Source organism: Kogia breviceps, chromosome 7 (genome assembly GCF_026419965.1).
Source record: "Kogia breviceps isolate mKogBre1 chromosome 7, mKogBre1 haplotype 1, whole genome shotgun sequence".
NCBI lineage: Eukaryota > Metazoa > Chordata > Mammalia > Artiodactyla > Physeteridae > Kogia > Kogia breviceps.
Genome location: NC_081316.1, coordinates 66,858,997 through 66,874,042, shown reverse-complemented (window position 1 = coordinate 66,874,042; position 15,046 = coordinate 66,858,997). Strand labels below are relative to the sequence as shown.

At 34.7% G+C, this 15,046-nt stretch overlaps 1 protein-coding gene across 2 annotated transcripts in view; it reads left to right on the top strand.

Moving 5' to 3' along the window:
- The window catches only part of GUCY1A2 (guanylate cyclase 1 soluble subunit alpha 2), a 477,302-nt gene that overhangs the window by 106,378 nt on the left and 355,878 nt on the right, over nucleotides 1-15,046 (top strand). The window lies entirely within an intron of this gene.

The following is a 15,046-nucleotide window of genomic DNA, read 5'->3' as shown; positions in this document are numbered from 1 at the left end:
TTAAAGTTACTACTTCAGATTTTCCCCCTATATTTCATCTTGTATATCTATTTAATTTGTATACCACAGTAAGAAATAGACACAGTGAAATGATGACTCAGATGTCAAGGCCCCCTGCCAGTTCCAGTAATAAGGAACTGTGCTCATTGAGAAGATGCAATTATAATTTAAACATGTTAGTGGTAGTTTAAAAATAAAACAATAGGCAAGATTTTTAGTTAGAATAGGGATGGCAATCCCCTCATTCTCTGTGCATTTCTGCTTATTCACCTGGGTTTGCCACAATGGGACATTTGGGAGACTACCGTTAGCCCAAATAAAATTATAATCAATAAAGTTATGGCATGGAATCTTAACCAGATGAGTAATATTTTTGAATTATTATGTTCCAAATTCCAAATTTATAGTTTCCTAAAACATGGAAAGAAGAAAATCAGGGTTAAAAATTATGATCCTGTTGATAAATTTGGCCTTGATATTCATTATTTTTCCCATAATTGCTGGTCTTATTAATAACTCCATGTTATCTGGAGTTTCTAATTTTGTATTGGGCTTTGATAAGAAAGTTCTAATTTTCAATAATGTAAGATATTTATTCTTTAGTCTACAGTGAAGGCTTTCATTATAATTTAACTATTTAGCTCTGCACTTAATACCAATGGACTACCACCCCTGCCATCAAAAAGAAAAACAACAAAAACAAGAGCTAATCATACAGCTGAATGATGGTAAATCATTTGCAGAGTGAACTGTAATGCTTTTGCTAAACCATGATCTTTGTCATTTTGGTTGCCAGTTAGTGTTAACTATATAACTAAAGGTAGAACACTCTTGTAAGCAATTTGGTGAGGTAGCCGTCATCCTAGTTTCAAAGAATTTACATCTTGATTCTGCAGTAATGAGTTATAAAGACATAAGTGTTTGTTACCAAAAGCAAAAATATCACTGAGAGACAACTGAAGCATTTTCAAAGAGAGGCAGAGGGGAATCTGATCTTTCAACCATGAAAAGCTCATCCTATTATCAAGACTAAGTTATAATAATTCTCTGAAAATTAGGCTGCCTACCTCAGAAAGTTATTTGTGAAGATTAAATGACACAATCCATGTAAAATTCTTATTATATCTTTGCCTTCAGGGTTAAGTGTTGAATGAATGTTCATTATTGTTACTTCTACCACTATTATTATTATTTTTTTCCTTTCCTCTTGTCACATTCCTCCTATCCATTCTCCTCTCTTCTTGCCTTATGGAAGTTAGTACTGGAAACCAGTAGGTTGAATAATTTTAGAGAAATATCAACTCTACCTAACATCTTCACAAAATACGACTTGGGTTTGTCTTCTTAATAATGACTAGAAAACCATTTGTCACAAATCCTGTAGCAGCTTTGTTTGAATCTGCTTTTCTATTTATAGGCTAGCATTGTTTTAAAAGCCCTAGTCTCCTTTTCAGATTCACTAAAGTTTGGAATCAAGTTTTTATTACCTGTGTCTATTAATATATTTTATGTTCACTTGTTACAGCACTTTGTTGTGTCAGTGGTTTCCAAAATAAAATGGACTGGTTAGCTTAGGCAAAACCTAAAACAGCAATGGATTTGAGAATCAATAAATAATATGAGTTCCTTTAACATTTTTTTTCCTTAGTAGCAATGCTTCAAAGAACATTGTGGAAGGAGTCCAGCATTTGAAATACATCATCCTTACGATACAGCAATGGCATGCTATTCATCTTCACTTTTGTTCTCAAGGTTAGAACTTAGGAGAAGCATAATAACAACAACACATTTCTTTTTCAATCCCCAGAAATATCATCACATTTGCCTTCTTAATTAGAAGTTGCAAAACAAATATCAGGAGATAATTTTAAAAGACTAAAGGAAGAATTAACCTCTGATTTTCTGTAGTCAAATCAGTTTCCACAATGCTCCTTTATCTTTTCTAGACATATGTCCATCATTTTTCTGACATGGTGATGGAAAAGTTTAAAATATATTTATTAATCTTACCAATCCATGATGATGCTGAGAGACAAATTTCATCCAGTTGTTAAGAATACATTATTTGACTTCAACTTAAAATTAATTTAATTTGGGAAAATGTGAGCATTCCTTCTCTGTTCAGATCATAATATTCTATTAGAGAATTTCAAATATTGAACAATATTTTAGTGATGGACAAAATGACACTAGGACTTTTTCTATAAATGAGCACTATAGAACATAGATGTACAATAACTTCAATCAAAATTATCTGGAATTTTCTTTGCTCTTATAATTATAAATGAGATTTTTAATTTTAATTTTTGTTTATTTTTCTCTAGAATTTCTCCCTGACAATAAACTACCTTTTAAAGTAGGTTAGACAAATTGAGATTTCTTTTTAATTGAAGTATAGTTGATTTACAGTATTATATTGGTTTTAGGTGTACAGCATAGTGATTCAGTATTTTTACGATTATATGCCATTAAAAGTTATTACAAGTTAATGGCTATAATTCCCTGTGCTATAAAATATATCCTTGGTGCTTATCTATTTTATACATAATAGTTTGTATCTCTTAATCCCATACCCCTAATTTGCCCCTTTCCTTTCCCTTTCCCATTTGGTAACCACTAGTTTCTTTTCCTTCTGTGTGAGTCTATTTTCATTTGCATATACATTTGTTTGTAGTATTTTTTAGACTCCACATATAAGAGATATATAGTATTTGTCTTTCTTTGTCTGACTTATTTCACTAAGCATTATATTCTCTAGGTCCATCCACATTGCTGCAAATGGCAGCATTTTATTTTATTTTTAAATGGCTGAGTAATATTCCACTGTATATATCTTCTTTATCCATTCTTCTATTCATGGGCACTTGAACTGCTTCCATATCTTAGCTGTTGTAAATTGTGCTACTATGAACATTGGGGTGCATGTATCTGTTCAAATTAGTAATTTCATTTTTATATACCCAGGAGTGGAATTGTGGATCATATGATAATTCTATTTTTAGTTTTTTGAGCAACCTCCAGACTGTTTTCCATAGTGGTTGCACCAATTTACATTACCACCAATGGTTTACAATGGTTCCCTTTTCTCCACATCCTCTCCAAAATTTGTTATTTGTAGACTTTTAGATGATAGCCATTCTGATAGGTGTGAGGTGATATCTTGCTGTCATTTTGATTTGCATTTCTCTAATAAGTAGTGATGTTGAGCATCTTTTCATGTCCCATTGGCCATCTGTATGTCTTCTCAGAAAAAACGTCTTTTCAGGTTTTCTGCCCATTTTTTCATTGGGCTGCTTGTTTTTTAGATACTGAGATGTACGAGCTGTCTATATATTTTAGATTTTAACCCCCTGATGGTCATATAATTTGAAAAATATTTCCTTTAATTCCATAGGTCGTATATTCATTTTGTTGATGGTTTCCTTTGCTGTGCAAAAAGTTTTAAGTTTTATTAGGTCCTATTTGTTTATTTTTGCTTTTACTTCTTTGATCTTAGGGAACAGATACAGAAAAATATTGCTTGATTTATGTCAGTGTTCTGCCTATGTTTTCTTCTAGTTTTATGGTTTCCAGTTTCACATTTAGGTCTTTAATTCATTTTTGGAGTTTATTTTTGTATATGGTATGAGGAAATGTTCTAATGTCATTGTTTTATATGTTTTTTCAACACCAACTTGTTGAAGAGTCTGTCTTTTCTCCATTGTATATTCTTACCTCCTTTGTCATAGATTAATTGACTGTCATAGTATGGGTTTATTTCTGGGCTCTCTATTCTACTCAGTTGATCTATGTGTGTTTTTTTGTGTGCTAGTAGTATGCTGTTTTGACTACTGTAGCTTTGTAGTATAATCTGAAGTCTGGGAGGGTGATATCTCCAGATCTGTTCTTTATTTCTCAAGATTGCCTTGGCAATTTGGGGTCTTTATTGGTTCCACATGAATTTTAGAATCATTTGTTCCAATTCTGTGAAAATATCATAGGTATTTTGATAGGGATTATGTTAAATCTGTAGATTGCTTTCGGTAGTATGGCCATTTTAACAATATTAATTCTTCTAATCCAAGAGCATGGGATATTGTTTCACTTCTTTGTATCATCTTCAGTTTCCTTCATTAATGTTTTATAGTTTTCAGACTATAAGTTGTTCAGCTCTTTGGTTAAGTTTATTCTTAGCAATTTTATTCTTTTTCCTGCAATTTTACGTGGGATTTTTTTTTTTTTTTTTTTTTTTTTTACTTTCTCTTTCTGATCTTTCATTGTTAGTGTATATAATGCAACAGATTTAGGTATGTTGCTCTTGTATCTTGTAACTTTGCTGAGTTTATTAGTTCTGATAGTTTTTAGGTGGAGTCTTAAGCGTGTTCTATGTAAAGAATCATATCATATGCAAATAGGGACAGTTTTAATTTTTTACCTTCTAATTTGCATTCCTTTTATTTCTTTTCCTTGTCTGATTGTGTCACTAGGACTTCTGATACTGTGTTAAATAGAAGTGGTCAGAGTGGGCATCCTTGTCTTTTTCCTGAATTGTTCCCATAGGTTTTGAAGTGTTGTGTTTCCATTGTCCTTTGTCTTGAGCTATCTTTTTACATCCTCTTAGATTTCTTCATTGACCTAGTAGCTTTTTAGTTACATGTTGTTTAATCTCTACATATTCGTGTTTTTCCCATTTTTCTTCCTGTAGCTGACTTCTAGTTTCATACCTTTATGGTCAGAAAAAATTACATATATAATTTCTATTCTTAAATTTGTTGAGACTAGTTTTGTGGCCTAGCTTGTGATCTATCCTGGAGAACATTCCATGTTCACTTGAAAAGAGTGTGTATTCTGCTGTTTTTGGTTGTAATGTCCTATAGTTATCAAGTCCAAATTGTCTAGTGTGTCATTTAAGAACACTTTTTCCTTATTGATTTTCTGTCTGGAGGATCTGTCTATTGATGTCAGTGGGGTGTTAAAGTCCCCTACTCTTATTGTACTATTGTCAATTTCTCCTTTTTATGACTGTTACTATTTGCATTCTATATTTAGGTGTTCCTGTATTGGGTGTATATATGTTAATGAGTATAATATCCTCTTCTTGCATCAATCTCATTATCATTATATAATGCACTTCTTTGTTTTATTATAGCCCTTGTTTTAAGTCTATTTTGTCTGATATGAGTATTGCCATCCCTACTTCCTTGTCATTTCCATTTACATGAAATAACTTTTTCCATCCTTTCACTTTCAGTTCAGTGTGTGTCTTTCACCCTGAAGTGTCTATTGTAGGCAGTATATTGAAGGGTCTTGTTTTCAATCCAGTCAGCCACCCTGTGTCTTTTGAATGGAGATTTTAGTCCATTGATACATAAAGTAATTATTGATAGTATGTAATTATTGCTATTTTATTACTTGTTTTTTGTAGTTCTTCCTTGTTCATTTCTTCATTTGTTTCTTCCCTTGTGGTTTGATGATTTTTTTTTAGCAACATGTTTGTGTTTCTTTTTGATTTTGGTATATGTAACTGTAGGTTTTTAATTTGTTGTTATCATAAGATTCACATATATTGACCAATAATTACATTTACTTGTTTTAAACTGGTAGTCATTTAAGCTCAAACACATTTTTAAAAATCTACATTTTTTTATTCCCTTCCCCCAATTTTGTGTTTTTGATGTCACATTTTACACCTTCATGCTTATCCCTTGACTGCTCATTGTAGTTATAGTTGCTTTTACAGCTTTTTGTCTTTTAATCTAAATACTGGCTTATTTAAGTGGTTGATCTTCAATTTGTACAGTATATTTGTCTTTCCTAGTGGGATTTTCCCTTTCCTGTAGATTCTTTCTTTTCCATTTAGGGAATACCCTTCAACTTTTTTTTAGGGTAAGTTTAGTACTGATGAATTCTTTTAGTTTTTGCTTTTATATAAAGTTTTTTTTTTTTTTAATTTCTCCTATTGTAAATGATAATCTTGCTGGGTAGAGTGTCCCAAGTTGCAGATTTTTCCTTTTCAGGACTTTGAATATATCCTGCTACACCTTATGGTCTGTAAAATTTCTGTAGAGAAATTAGCTGATAGACTTATGAGGGTTTCATTGTATATAATTTTTGTTTTTCTCTTGCTGTCTTTGGAATTCTCTATCTTTAACTTTTGCTATTTTAATTATGATATGTCTTGGTGTAAGTCTCTTTGGGTTCAGCATGTTTGGAACTCTCTGTGATTCCTGTATCTGGATATCTGTTTCCTTCTTTAGATTTGGGAAGTTTTCAGCCATAATTTCTTCAAATACATTTTCAATTCCCTTCTCCCTCTTTTCATTTTCTGGACACCTGTAATGAAAATTTTGGAATGTTTAATGTTATTTTAAAGATCTCTTGAATTGATTTTTTTTTTTTTTTTGTATTAGTTTTTCTCTCTGCTTTTCTCATTGGGTGATTTCTATTATTCTATTTTCCAGATCACTTATGTGTTCTTCTATGTCAATTAGTCTGCTATTCATTCTTATAGTGTGTTTTTTATTTCAGCTATTGAATTATTCATTTCTGATTGGGTCTTTTTATATTCCCTAGTTCCTTGTTTAGAAAATTTCTTCTCCTTAATACAGTTAACATTTTTATTACCAATGTTTTCAATTTTTTATCTGGTGAATTGTTTATTTCTGTTTCATTATTTATTTTTTCAATGGTTTTCTCTTGCTCTTTCAATCGAGAGTATTTCCTCTGCCTTTTCATTTTAGTTAACTTTCTCTACTTCTATTAATTTAGTTGAAACAGTTACCTATTTCAGTCTTGAAGGGATTTTCTTATGTGGAATCATCTCTATGCAGATTATGTGTGCCCAAGGCCTTTGATGGGAGGGCTGGACTTGACATGGACAACAATTACGTCTTTCCTCAATGTGTGCTGGTAGCTATCACCTTGATGGATGGCGATCCAGGTAGAGGGACTAGAGCCAGCACTGGGCATGAAGTGGAACTTCTTCTCTGCTCAGTGGCCACTACTGCCTTGTCAGAGGTGGGGGTCTGATCTCAAGTTCCTGGAGCAGAAAACCTGAGGGTTGACCTTGAGCTGGCTCTGTTCCTTTTAAGTGTGTAATTTTTCCCTCTCTCTGCCCAGGGACTTTTGCCTCAGAGGAGCTGAAGTAGTAGGGTCCGGGGGCAGAGGACTGATGTGCAGCATGTGTAGGTGTCTATAGCTCTACTGAGATGCAGCCTCTGCTGCAAGCCCCCTTTGTCACTCACAGGTGGTCATTGTCTTCTGCTTCCACCATCCCCATCCTGTGTGAAGCTTCTCTCCTGGGCTGATGGGGTCCTGGGTAGATTCCTGGTGTGTGTTGGAAGGTTAGCTGTGGTTGAGTGGAGGCCATCAGATACCTGGGCTTCTTCTGAGGTGCTGCTTGAGTAAGTGCCAAAATGGACACCTCTGCCCCACCTGAGACTGAGTTGCCTGGGACTGGGTCCCCTGGGACTGGGTTGCCTCTGTGTCCCATGGTCAAGTCTTCTCTGGTTCTTCCCACCCTAGATGCAGTGCCATGCCATGGCATGGAGTAAGCAGGACTGGGTGTTAACTTGACTCATGCTGGGGTATACTGAGAGGCGGTTTCTGGATCCCCAGCAGCTGCCAGAGCAGACCTGTCTCTGACCTGCCTCTGGGGCTAACCTGCATATGTTCATTTTTCAGGAGCAGAGTCCATTCTTTTCCTTACCATTCTATTTGTTGCAGTGGACCTCCCACTATACAAGGGAGTGTGTCTTCTCCACATAGGCCTCAGGACTGGAACTCCCAGTCTGTAGCTCTGAGTTCTTCACTCCCCAGGTTACTCATCTGAGTGTCTGTTCAAGTAATTGCCTTTTCCTCTGAGTCCCCTCTCAACGGCACATGTCCCAACCCAATTGCTACTCTTCCCTTCCTACCCAATTACATGTTTCTTGCTTACAGTCTTGGTTGAACAGGGGTCTTTCTGCTAGTTTTCAGTTAGTTTTCAGTGAGAATTGGTCCACATATATATTTACTTTGATATGTTTGTGGGGAGAGGTGAACTCCATATCCTCTTAATCTGTCATCTTGATCTCACTGCTTCCAAATTGAGATTCTGATGCAGATATTACTGAGGTTCATGCTGGCTTTCTTTCTTGATTTTTTTAATGCCTGTAATGTTAAAATTACTGTAGAGTAAGTGTTATGTTACTATACAGTTACTGTATTCTGTGTATTTAAAGGACAGGGTAGATGATTACACGGTCAATAATATATTCCTTACAGTAATCCTCATGTTTAAAGTGTACATTTTGCCATGTTTTCATTTTTGTTAGCAGGAAAGACTGCAACTCTTAACTTACAAAAGAAAGTAACCCTACTGTAGATCAGACATTATTTAGTTCTAGTGTAGGTTCTGATGAGTGGGAAATTAGTCCCTTTCATTAAAACTTGTTCAGAATCTTTCTTTAATTGTTCCTTTTGTATTTAACTTAGAATCATTTTGTTTTAGCTGGTAGCTTTCAGATTCAGTGAATTAAAATCTGAAGAGCTATTTTGAGTGTGTTGTCTACCTCCCAATTTTTAATGGTGCTTTCTTTATTTATATTAACATTTTTTATAAGTAAACAGTGCAATTATCTTTAGTAAATGTACATAATTGTGCAACTATCACAATGATTCAGTTTTAGAATACTTTATCACCCCAAAATATCCTGTGCCCATTTGCAGTCAATCCCTGCTCTAACTCCCAACCCCAGGCAACCACTGGTCTACTTTCATCTCTATAAGATATCATTTCTAATAGATGTATCATACAAATATGTAGTCTTTTTTTGTCTGGCATAATGTTTTTGAGGTTTATTCATGTTGTAGCATGTATGAACAATTTGTTCCTCTTTGGTACTGAACAGTATTCCATTGCATAGATATACAACACTTTGTTTACCTGTTTATTAGTTGACAGACACTGAATTGTTTTCACATTTTAGCTATTATGAATGCTGTTGCAATGCATGCAAGAGTTTTTATTCCATACATTTACATACTCTTGGGACAATTCCTAGGAGAAGAATTACTATGTCATAAGATAAGTATATCTTTAAATTTTAAAAGAAATTGCTACACTGTTTAACAAAGAGGATGTGCCATTTCATTTTTGAACAGCAATGTATGGGGGTTTAAATTTCTTCACATCCTCACCAACTCTTCATATTGTCACTCTTTTTGATCATAAGCATCTTAGTGGTTGCTGAGTGGTAGGCATTTAATGTACATTTCCCCAATGACTAATGATGTTAAGCATTTTTTCTTGTGCTTATTAACTAGTGGTATATTTTTTTGTTGTATGTCTAGTCAAATATTTTGTTCATTTTTAATTGTGGTTTTTGTCTCCCTATTATTGAATTGTATTTTTTTTTGAGAGTGCACAATTTTATTTCATTTTATTTATTTTTTAACAGCTTTATTGGAGTATAACTGCTTTACATTGTTGTGTTAGTTGTTGCTGTATAACAAAGTGAACCAGCTATACGTATACATATATACCCATATCCCCTCCCTCTGACATCTCCCTCCAACCCTCCCTATCCCACCCCTCTAGGTGGTCACAAAGCATGAGCTGATCTCCCTGTGCTGTGGGGCTGCTTCCCACTAGCTATCTACTTTATATTTGGTAGTGTATATATGTCAATGCCACTCTCTCACTTTGTCTCAGCTTACCCTTCCCCTTCGCCATGACCTCAAGTCCATTCTCTACATCTGCATCTGTATTCCTGTCCTGCCCCTAGGTTCATCAGAACCGTTTTTTGGTTTTGTTTTTTTTATATTCCATGTATATGTGTTAGGATATGATATTTGTTTTTCACTTTCTGACTTACTTCACTCTGCATGACCAAGGTAATGAGGTCCATGCACCTCATTACAAATAACTCAATTTCATTTCTTTTTATGGCTAAGTAATATTCCATTGTATATATGTGCCACATCTTCTTTATCCATTCATCTGTCGACGAACACTTAGGTTGCTTCCATGACCTGACTATTGTAAATACTGCTACAATGAACATTGTGATACATGACTCTTTTTGAATTATGGGTTTCTCAGGTTATATGCCCAGTAGTGGGATTACTGGGTTGTGTGGTAGTTCTATTTTTCATTGTTTAAGGAACCTCCATAGTGTTCTCCATCATGGCTGTATCAATTTACATTCCCACCAACAGTGCAAGAGGGTTCCCTTTTCTCCACACCCTCTCCAGAATTTATTGTTTGTAGATTTTTTGATGATGGCTGTTCTGACTGGTGTGAGGTGATGCAGCATTGTAGTTTTGATTTGTGTTTCTCTAATGATTAGTAATGTTGAACTTCCTTTCATTTGTTTGTTGGCAATCTGTATATCTTCTTTGGAGAAATGTCTATTCAGGTCTTCTGCCCATTGTTGGATTGGCTTTTTGTTTTTTTGATATTGAGCTTCATGAGTTGCTTCTAAATTTTAGAGATTAATACTTTGTCAGTTGCTTCATTTGCAAATACTTTCTCCCATTCTGAGGGTTGTCTTTTTGTCTTGTTTATGGTTTCCTTTTCTGTGCAAAAATTTTGGATTTCATTAGGTCCCATTTGTTTATTTTTGTTTTTATTTCCATTTCTCTAGGAGGTGGGTTAAAAAGGATCTTGCTGTGATTTATATCATAGAGTGTTCTGCCTATGTCTTCCTCTAAGAGTTTTATAGTGTCTGGCCTTACATTTAGGTCTTTAATCCATTTTGAGTTTACTTTTGTGTATGGTGTTAGGGAGTGTCCCAATTTCATTCTTTTGCATGTAGCCATCCAGTTTTTACTGCACCACTTATTGAAGAGTTTGTCTTTTTTTTCTCCTTGTATATTCTTGCCTCCTTTATCAAAGATAAGATGAGCATATGTGCATGTGTTTATCTCTGGGCTTTCTATCTTGTTCAATTGATCTATATTTTCTGTTTTTGTGCCAGTACCATACTGTCTTCATTATTGTAGCTTTGTACTATAGCCTGAAGTCAAGGAGCCTGATTCCTCCAACACTGCTTTTCTTTCTCAACATTGCTTTGACTATTCAGGGTCTTTTGTGCTTCCATACAAATTATGAAATTTCTTGTTCTAGTTCTGTGAATAATACCATTGGTAGTTTGATAGGGATTGCATTGAATCTGTAGATTGCTTTGGGTGGTATAGTTATTTTCACAATGTTGATTCTTGCAATCCAAGAACATGGTATATCTGTCAATCTGTTTGTATCATCTTTAATTTCTTTCATCAGTGTCTTATAGTTTTCTGCATACAGGTCTTTTGTTTCTTTAGGTAATTTTATCCCTAGGTATTATATTCTTTTTATTGCAATGGTAAATGGGAGTGTTTCCTTAATTTCTCTTTCAGATTTTTCATCATTAGTGTATAGGAATGCAAAAGATTTCTGTGCATTAATTTTATATCCTGCTACTTGTCCTAATTCATTGATTAGCTCTAGTAGTTTTCTGGTAGCCTCTTTATGATTCTGTATGTAAAGTGTCATGTTATCTGCAAACAGTGACACTTATAATTCTTCCTTTCCTATTTGGATTCGTTTTTTTTCTTTTTATTCTCTGATTGCCATGGCTAAAACGTCCAAAACTATGTTGAATAATAGTGGTGAGAGTGGGCAACCTTGTCTTGTTCCTGACCCTAGTGGAAATGTTTTCAGTTTTTCACAATTGAGAACCATGTTGGCTGTGGTTTTGTCATATATGGCCTTTATTATGTTGAGGTAAGTTCCCTTTATGTCTACTTTCTGGAGGGTTTTTATCATGAATGGGTGTTTAATTTTGTTGAAAGTTTTTTCTTCATCTATTGAGCTTATAGTATGTTTTTTATCCTTCAGTTTGTTAATATGGTATATCCCATTGATTGATTTGTGTATATTGAAGAATCCTTACATTGCTGGGATAAACCCCACTTGATCATGGTGTATGATCCTTTTAATGTGCTGTTGGATTCTGTTTGCTAGTATTCTGTTGAGGATTTTTGCCTCTATGTTCATGAATGATATTGCCCTGTAGTTTTCTTTTTTGTGTGTGATATCTTTGTCTGGTTTTGGTATCAGGATGATGGTGGCCTCATAGGATGAGTTTGGAAGTGTTCCTCCTTCTGCTATATTTTGGAAGAGTTTGGGAAGGATACGTGTTCACTTTTCTCTAAATGTTTGATAGAAGTCGCCTGTGAAGCCATCTGGTCCTGGGCTTTTGTTTGTTGGAAGATTTTTAATTGCAGTAACAATTTCAGTGCTTGTGATTGGTCTTTTTATATTTTCTACTTCTTCCTGGTTCACTCTCGGAAGGTTGTGCTTTTCTAAGAATTTGTCCATTTCTTCCAGGTTGTCCATTTTATTGGCATATAGTTCTCGTAGTAATCTCTCACAACCCTTTGTATTTCTGCAGTGTAATTTGTTACTTCTCCCTTTTCATTTCTACTACTGTTGATTTGAGTCTTTTCCCTTTTTTTCTTGATGAATCTGGCAAATGGTTTATGAATTTTGTTTATCTTCTCAAATAACCAGCTTTTAGTTTTATTGATCTTCGCTATTGTTTCCTTCATTACTTTTTCATTTATTTCTGACCTTATCTTTATGATTTCTTTCCTTCTTCTAACTTTGGGTTTTTTTGTTGTTCTTTCTCTAATGGCTTTATGTGTAAGGTTAGGTTGTTCATTTGAGATGTTTCCTGTTTCTAAAGGTAGGATTGTAGTGCCATAAACTTCCTTCTTAGAACTGCTTTTGCTCCATTCCATAGGTTTTAGGTTGGTTGTCATGTTTTGATTGTCATTTGTCTCTAGGTATTTTTTCATTTCCTCCTTGATTTCTTCAGTGATCTCTTGGTTATTTAGTATAATATTGTTTAGGCTCCATGTGTTTGTATTTTTTACAGATTTTTTCCTGTAATTGATATATAGTGTCATAACGTTGTGGTTGGAAAAGATACTTGATACAATTTCCAGTTTCTTAAATTTACCAAGATATGATTTGTGACCCAAGATATGATTTATCCTAAGGAATGTTGCATGAGCACTTGAGAAGAGAGTATATTCTGTTGTTTTTGGTTGGAATGTCATGTAAATATCAATTAAGTCCATCTTGTTTAATGTGTCATTTATAGCTTGTGTTTTCATATTTAGTTTTATTTTAGATGATCTTTCCATTGCTGAAAGTGGGTTGTTAAAGTCTCCTACTATGATTGTGTTACTATCAATTTCCCCTTTATGGTTGTTAGCATTTGCCTTATGTATTGAAGGGCTTCTATGTTGGGTGCATAAGTATTTACAATTGTTATATCTTCTTCCTGCATTGATCCCCTGATCATTATGTACTGTCCTTCTTTGTCTCTTGTAATAGTCTTTATTTTAAAGTCTATTTTGTCTCATATGAGAATTACTACTCCAGATTTCTTTTTATTTCCTTTTGCATGGAATATCTTTTTTCACCCCCTCACTTTCAATCTGTATGTGTCCCTAGGTCTGAATTGGGTCTCTTGTAGACAGCGTGTATATGGGTCTTGTTTTTGTGGGTGTTCTGTAGGAGCAGTTTCATGTGTAGATGTATTTCTGATGTATCTGTGGGGAGGAAGGTGACCTCTGTGTCTTACTCTTCTGCCATCTTCTCTCCCTGGGTCTTGTTTTTGTATCCATTCAGCCAGTCTATGTTTTTTGGTTGGCATTTAACCTTTTACATTAAGGTAATTATTGATATGTATGTTCCTATTACCATTTTCTTAATTGTTTTGAGTTTGTTATTGTAGGTCTTTTCCTACCTTTGTGTTTCTGGCATAGAGAAGTTCCTTTAGTATTTGTTTTAATGCTGGTTTGTTGGTGCTGAATTCCCTTAGCTTTTCCTTGTCTGTAAAGGTTTTAATTTCTCCATCAAATCTGAATGAGATCCTTGCTGGGTAGAGTAATCCTGGTTGTAAGTTTTTCCCTTTCAGCACTTTAAATATATCCTGCCACTCCCTTCTGGCTTGCAGAGTTTCTGGTGAAAGATCAGCTGTTAACCTTAGGGGGATTCCCTTCTATGTTATTTTTTTGCTTTTCCCTTGCTGCTTTTAATATTTTTTCTTTGTACTTAATTTTTGATTGTTTGATTAATATGTGTCTTGGTGTGTTTCTCCTTGGATCTCTCCCATCTGGGACTCTGTGCTTCGTGGACTTGACTAACTATTTCCTTTCCCATATTAGGGAAGTTTTCAACTATAATCTGTTCAAATATTTTCTCAGCCCCTTTTTCTCTTCTTCTTCTGGGACCCCTATAATTAGAATGTTTGTGAATTTAATGTTGTCCCAGAGGTCTCTGAGATTGTCCTCATTTATTTTCATTCTTTTTTCTTTATTCTGCTCTGTGGTAGTTATTTCCACTATTTTATCTTCCAAACACTTATCCGTTCCTCTTCCTCAGTTTTTCTGTCATTGATTCCTTCTAGAGAATTTTAAATTTCATATATTTTGTTGTTCGTCATTGTTTGTTTACTCTTTAGTTCTTCTAGGTCCTTGTTAAACATTTCTTGTATTTTCTTCATTTTATTTTTGAGATTTTGGATCATCTTTACTATCATTACTGTGAATTCTTTTTCATGTAGACTGACTATTTCCTCTTCATTTGTTTGGTCTCATGGGTTTTTACTTTGCTCCTTCATCTGCTGTGTATTTCTCAGTCTTCTCATTTTTCTTAACTTACTGTGTTTGGGGTCTCCTTTTCACAGCCTGCAGGTTCGCAGTTCCCATAGTTTTTGGTGTCTGCCCCCAGTGGGTATGGTTGGTTCACTGGGTTGTGTGGGCTTCCTGGGGGAGGAGAGTGGTGCCTGTGTTCTAGTGGATGAGGCTGCATCTTGTCTTTGCATCTGACAGGACCATGTCCTGTGTGTGTTTTGGGGTGTCTGTGAACTTATTATGATTTTAGGCAGCCTCTGTGCTAATGGATGCTGTGTTCCTGTCTTGCTGGTTTTGCATGAGATGTCCAACACTGGAGCATGTCTGTTGTTGAGTGGAGGTGGGTCATAATGTTGAGATGGAGATCTCTGGGATAGCTCTCACCTATTGATAT